Below are 6929 nucleotides of genomic sequence, written 5' to 3'. Positions count from 1 at the left end.
TAAAGCCAAACTACGGGTAAGGAATTCCTTAAAGGCAAAGCAGCACCAATACGCTTAAAGGTACCTGTCTAGATCTGAAGTTTTAGGTCTTCACAAAAAAAGATCTGAAGAAAATATGGCAAATCTTCAGGTTAGACGAGTGGAGGCAGGCTAGGGGAGGGCTTCAAATAAACGGGTGGGAATGGTGCTACTCTGTGTGGCAGTTAGAGTTTATGTCAACTGGAATTTGTGTGATGCTGTAGGGTGGAGACCAACCTTTTGATCAAATGGTGGCCTGATGACACCTCCTTGGGAGGGGGGAGGCCTTTTGTATAAACGGGAGAAGCACTGGGAACTGCCCCTTTATCTTCCTGCTTGCTGGGACTGTGTACCTGCTTCCAGGGGAGGCCCCGTGTGGGTCAACCAACCCTGAGAACTGTCAGGGCCCTTCATGCTCCCACTGGCCTTGGACCCACAAGGCTCTGCCCCCACTGGCCTGTGAGCCCCTCGCCCTGGCTTCACCTTTTGACATCATTGGCCGGAAGCGACTTGAGTCTACAGAGGGCGTGGCTAGCATCAGACCTGTGGACATGAGTTGGTCTGGCCTGGAGAGCCTTCTCCTTGTAAGGTTGCATCTTGATAGAAAGCTCTTTCTTGTACCTAATTGAGGATCATTGGTTTGTTTCTCTAGACAGCACTGTGTGTGTGTGTGTGTGTGTGTGTGTGTGTGTGTGTGTGTGTGTGTAGCCCTGATGGCATAGTGACTATTCATTGGGCTGTTAACCAAAAGTTCAGCAGTTCGAAACCACCAGCTGCTCTGTGGGAGAATGAGGAGGCTTTCTACTCCCATAACGTTACCGTCTTGGAGATTGACAGGGACAATTCTACCCTGTGTTTTGAGGTTGCTATGAATCAGAATTGACTTGATGGCAGTGAGTTTTGAAGAGTGAGCCCTGGTTAAGACCTGAGGTGTTAATTGACAAGTGGGCTGTATGCAACCCATTGACCTTGGAAACCCTCTGGGGCCTTGCTGCTCTGTCCTTCAGGTTTGCAATGCACTGGAATGGGTGGAATGGGTCTGGGCTTGGCTTGGCTTATCCATGAAGGCTCTGACTCAGCCCGTGAGCCATCAGGGAAGGCTTCTGCTTAGAATGAGAGTGGAAGATTGAATAGATGAAGACAGAGAAACAGCCCCAGCCCATGCAAAGACCCGGGACGGGAATGGAAACTGTCAATATGTCAGGGCAAAGGAAGGAAGGGATTGGGGAGGAGGCGGTGGGTTGGGGCAGACCACGTAGAGCCTCTTAGACCATCTTAAAGGGTGGGTCTCTTCCCCAAATACGACAAAAGCAGCAGATACAGAGGCTTTGGGATCCAGAGGTCCTTTGCCCACCTATTAGGAGTCCCTGGGTGGTGCCAACTGCTAACCAAAAGCTTAAAAGTACCTCAGAAGAAAGGCCTGGCAAACCACTTCTGCAAAGCAGCCCTTGAAGACCCAGTGGAGGGCAGTTTACTCTGCCACACGTCAGGGTGCTGTGGGTTGAAATGGTCTCGGAAGCCACTATTTGTGGCAAAAGAGAATGTGTGTGTGTGAATATTTTATTATGATTTGGGTTACAGTTTACAGAGCAAATCAGTTTCTCATTCAATAATTCACAGACTCAACCATGGGGGTGGGGGGGAGGGAATGCTCTGAGATAGATGTGGTGGTGATTGTACCATTGCCCTGGATAGGACTGAACGATTGAACTATTCAATTATAGGGTATCCAAATTATGTGCCAATAAAACTGTTGGGAAAATAAAATAAAATATTTTTAAAAGAATAATTCATCAACAATGTGTTTTAATGGCATCCGTTGCCCTCCCTTTGACGTAGTAGCCATCTCCCCACTTCTTCCTGAGGCTCCCCACTTCCATTTGCCCTTTGGCTTGGGGCCAGTGTTGTCCTTCTGAAGGTGAGGATGGTTCTGAGAATCAGGCTGCTCACTGGTGCTATTGTTCACTGCATAGCCTGTCTTGTTGGGCCGCAAGGTGATCTGGGGAGTGCATTCAGGGAAGACCTTCTCAAAGAGGTGACTCACTGGGAGGAGGAGTGAAGTAAGAGAAAGCTGTTGAATAGGTATGGGGAGAAGCTGTCAATCCCCTGGGCAGGGCCCACGCTGCCATTCTTTCCTGGAGTGAAAAGCCTCATCTTTCTCCAGAGGAGTAGCTGATGGTATTGAACAGCTGACCTTGTGGTTAGTAGCCCAATGCATAACCACTATGCCACCAGAGATCCCATGAAGACACATAGAGACTTTCAATAGTGTTGCCCGTTCCCCCCACCCCTGTCACGTGAAGTCCAACCCTAGGACTCCATCATAAGGTGTATGAGAGAAAACGGTGGAGGAGGAGTGGGGTCCAGGAAGATTGGGGAGAGGGCGTTGGGAGAGGATGATTGGGGGCGGGGCTGGCAGGAGCCCCAATCGGCAGCCTTCAGCCAAGGGAGGCTGTGAAGGAGAGTTGTAAATAGTTCACTAAGTACAGGGAGCCTCGTGCCGCTGGGGGTTGGGCTGTTAACCCAAGGTCAGCCATTCAACAACCCCACTCCCACCCCCAGCGACCTGCAGGCAGAAAGATGAGGCTCCTGTAAAGGTCCTTGCTGTGTAAAGGAAGTCACTGGATGGCATAGGGTTTATGTGTGAAGGAAGGGGTTGAGGGTGGCAGGCGTGCAGACAAGGAGAAATCCTGTAAGCCAGGAATATATCAGTCGTCAGAGGCTGGCATTGGGATAGAGACCCGGGAAAAAGGAGGGGCGCAAGGGCGAGGGTGGCTAGAGAAGTATTCAGGAGGGACTTGCAAGAGACCAGGTTGAAGGGGGGAGGGGTGTATTATCACTGGGTGGGGGCTACCCTAAGTGGTGAGTTTGAGGTGGGTGCAGGGCTGGCCAAGTGGAACTGTCCAGCAGGCGGTGCGATGGGTGCCGCTGCAGCTCAGCCCCAAGTCAGGGGCTGCAGAGAACTGGGAGTGGGCGGCGACTCCTATGGGTGAGGATGAACCACGGAGAGAAGAGCGAGGACACGAAGTCCGTTGCTGCGGGAAGACGAATGGGGCTGGGACGGGTTCGGAGAGGTGAGGACAGGGAGCAGAAGGACCGTGCAGGCAGAGCGGCCTCTGGGAGGTCGGCCCGTATCCCCTGGGCGGGCACCGGGAGCCAAGCACTCCGGCGGTGGCCTCTCGTATCTCCGCGCGGGGCTGCAGGGGGACCCGCGTGCGCCCCGCGCAGGCCGGCCGCGAAAGCCGACCTAGGCCAATGTGCCTTCCCACCACCCTTGGGTGGCGGCCGCCGCCCAGAGCAGGGCAGCGCCGGCGACTGGGGCGCGGCTCGGGACGCCGGGTGCAGACAGCCGGGCCACCCCGGCCCTCGCGGCACCCGGGCCTCCCCGCGAGTGCAGGCGGCGCCTCCCTGCACCGCTCCGCCCCGCAGCCCGCGGGACGGCGACGTCACTGCGGCTCCGGCGCGCGCTCATGGAGGCGCCCGCGGCGGCGGCGCGGGCTTCCTCCGGGAGGTCCGGCTTTCGCAGCCCACGGCCGCGGCCTTGGCCCTCCACCCGGGGAATCTCGAGTTGCCAAACTCGCCGAGGCCGGCTGGCCTTGGGCTTCTGCTTAGGACGTGAGCGCAGGATAGGGATTTTAACAATGCCGGGAAAGCGACAGCCGGACCCAGGAAAGCGCCTAATAATAGTCGCCAGCTCGAGCTCGGCTCAGCGCTTTTAAGGACAATATAATAACGGCAACTGCAGCAACCATAATAGCCACCATTTATTGAGCGCTTTCTCGGTGCCAGGCACTTGCGTGTAGCGCTTTGCAGACAACAGTCTTCGGGGGTAAGTACTATTATTATCCTCCCTGTTTTGCAGGACGCCTGGGGCACAGAAAGGTTAGGCGACCTGCCCCAGGTCACACAGCTAGCCGATGGCCAGGCCAGAATAACAGCCCAGGCTGCCCGGTCCTAGGAACTGAGGCCAGGAAGATGACAACGCAGGAAGTCGGGATTCTTTTCTCCATCTTAAATGAAGACGAGAAGACTCGAGCGCATAGAGATGAAGGCCCTTGCCCAAGGTCACCTGGCTAGAAAATGGAAGTGGCAAAAGCGAACCCGGAGCTCCTCGCCGTCCGCAGAACCCGCGGTTCAGCACCCTGCCTCCCAAAACGTGTCGTCCCTGCAGAGATTGGAGGGAGCTCCTGCAGCCTCGTTCCCAGGTGAATGGCGGGCACCACCCTTGATGGCCCCGCAGGCGTCGGGTCGGGAGAGGTCTCCTGGAATCCCATTCGGGGACGGGACTGCACGATCCTTGGACAGGATGGGGCGGGGGCGGAGCAGCGGCAGGGATGCGGCGCCCGCCCGCCGGCGAGGTTGTCCGCCTGCCCCACGAGGCCGGCAGAGGGCGCTGCCGCACGCGCCTCGGCCCCACGCCGCCGGCCCGCGGAGCCGGCGCCTCTCGGTGCCCCAGGCCCGCGCCGCTATGGCCGCTCTCCGCAGCCCTGCACCTGCCTTTCCCCTCCTCCGGGGTGCCTGTCGCCCACCTTTGGGGCTTCCTCGACCCCTGCACTGCTGACTCCATCGCATAAAAAGGCCCAGATGTTTACAAGTCCGACTCGCCCTTGTGTCCCCCTCTGGCCGGCCCTTTAAGGATTCAAAATATAGAGAACCCACCCGCTTGGGATAGACCATTCTTGTTTTGTGTTTTGTCTTTCCCCCTTCCAAAAATCGAGCGAAGCGCTGCTTACGGCAGGAGGAACAGCACAATTTCCGTAATCGGTCCGGTGTATGATGGGCTTGTTTTTGTGCGGGCATTGTGCAGGGTCTATGGTCCCGACCCATTCGTTCCCAGGACAACGCTGAGCAGTAGGCGTCACTCTTCCCAGCTGACACACGAGGTCACCGCACTGGGAAGCCGCCCAGCTGGGCCACCTGCGAGTGCTCCCCGCCACCCCGGGCTCGCCCAACAGAAGTAAGAGACAAAACTGTGAAAATTACACATGAAAAAAAAAGCCCCACTCCCCACCCCCCAAAAAATCACTTTTATTAAAGAGTGCTTAGTAAAAACACATGTGAATTGGGCGCTCCCTTATCTCGTTCTAAGCGGCAACATGAGACCCAACTATCTAAAAAATAAATATATTTTTTAAAAAGATAAACCCTAAAGCTCCAATGAGAGGCAAGAAGGAATGAGGCCTTTAAGCTTCGGCTTGGAAGAGAGCATCCGAGAGGTCCACTCACTTTCGATGTCTGGACTCCAAGGAAGGAAAGCCGGTTCTAGGAAAATCTGAAAAACCCCATAGAAAAATAAAGAATTCCCTTCTGTGGTTTTTACTTTCAGCCAGCCTTGCTTGGCTATTTGTGTTTTATTTGAAAATGAGTGGCTCTCTCCACCCTTTCAGTTGGCACATAAGTGGCCCCCAAAAAAAGAGGGGGGGAAAACCCGAAAGAAGGCCATCTACAAACTTAAAATGTGGTAGTATTCTCAGGAAGGAGGGACTGACTTGAAATGGAAATGAGGATTAAATGAGGTGCCTTAAACATTTCAAAGGCAGACTTTCCACAAGGAATTTCCATCAGAAGTCCCTTAGAACAGGAGCTTTGTCTGCGTCTGGACTCCATAGAGTGTCTCCAGTCTGTGAGCAGCCACTCCAGGTGGGGAAAGAATCATGCTTTTCCTGTGTGTCTGCGTTGTCTAACCATCTGGGCCACCACTTGGCTTATGGCTTGAAAGTATAGCTTCTGGGGGATTTTCCAGCCATACGCTCTCCCTCAGACGCCTTGCTTTTCCAGAAGTTTGCTCTGGGAATTCAGTCAAGGTGAGGCAATAGTTGATGATGTCACACCAAAACAAAACTCCACTGCCATACAGTCACCTCTGACTCATCGGAGCCCTATGGGGCAGATCAGAGCTGTCCCATCAGGGTTATATCTATGGGAACAGACTGCCTCATCCTTCTCCCACGGAGCAGCGGCTGAGGGGGTGAATGCCCAAGTGCTTAACCACTGTGTCCCTTGCTCTCACCAGGCTGGGTGAAAGAGATTAACTGCCAAGGCTAAGGGGAGCTGCTGACACTTCTCAGGCCTGACCCAACTGCCCTATGCCTTTCAACTGGTAGAATTCCCCTATCACCCATCACAAAGGAGCACCACCTCCCGCACAACCCATGGCCTCCTGTGCATTCATTTGACAAACACCCAGAGAGAACTCACACAGGTAAGTACCAGGGGTGCAGCAGATGAAAGAGACGTCTCTGCCCCTCACACACACACCCTCCCCGTGGGCTCCCTGCCTCTGTTCCCATAGGGCGCCTGACCTCAGGCTCCCACCTTTTCCTGCCTGGCCAAGACACTGCAATAGTCCGGGACTCCCTACTCCCATCTGGGAAGAAGTGTCAGGCATAGGAAGCATTTTCTCAGCTCCTACAAACTCCCTAGGGCCACACACCTCATCCCAGGACCTCACCTTGCAAATACTTCCTTGGCCGGCCCTCCAGGAGAAGGTCTGAGGCCTGATACTAAGGCTTGGCTGCCCACCGAAAGGTCAGCGGTTTGAACCCACGAGCCACTCCTTGGGAGAAAAGCCCTGGGGGATCGAGCTGATGCCAGGGGCTTAAGTGGAGAGCAAATATTTTGAGAATGATGAGGGTAACGAATGTACAAATGCGCTTTATACAATTGATGTATGTATGGATTATGGTAAGAGTTGTATGAGCCCCCAATAAAATGATTTTTTTTTAAAAAGACCTGGGAGATCTGTTCCCATAAAAGTGACAGCCTAAAGAACCCATAGGGCGCCTCTGAGTCAAGGTGGACTTGATACACACAGCAACCAGACTCTCAGAAGCAGGACTCGGGAATGTTCCAGCTCCTGGGTTGCGGACACCCTTCCCATCGGTTTCCGGTTGTCCTTCCTTCAGCTCCTA

At 54.5% G+C, this 6929-nt stretch overlaps 1 long non-coding RNA gene across 3 annotated transcripts; it reads left to right on the top strand.

Moving 5' to 3' along the window:
• Positions 1 to 3548: 3548 nt before the first annotated feature.
• LOC123521775 lies at positions 3549 to 6566 on the top strand. Of its 3 annotated transcripts, none has more exons than XR_006680122.1 (3): positions 3549 to 4223; positions 4826 to 6220; positions 6442 to 6566. It is a non-coding gene; the product is annotated as an uncharacterized LOC123521775 (long non-coding RNA). The 3 variants fall into 3 exon arrangements; XR_006680123.1 differs by lacking the exon at positions 6442 to 6566 and having other exon boundaries at positions 4826 to 4975; positions 5158 to 5347; XR_006680124.1 differs by lacking the exon at positions 6442 to 6566 and having other exon boundaries at positions 3552 to 3633; positions 3881 to 4223; positions 4826 to 5347.
• The last annotated feature ends 363 nt before the right edge of the window (positions 6567 to 6929 follow it).

The sequence above is a fragment of the Echinops telfairi genome, unplaced genomic scaffold, assembly GCF_000313985.2.
Source record: "Echinops telfairi isolate 266 unplaced genomic scaffold, ASM31398v2 ScPeMD7_60;HRSCAF=208, whole genome shotgun sequence".
Lineage (NCBI taxonomy): Eukaryota > Metazoa > Chordata > Mammalia > Afrosoricida > Tenrecidae > Echinops > Echinops telfairi.
This window is presented reverse-complemented; position numbering and strand designations above follow the sequence as displayed.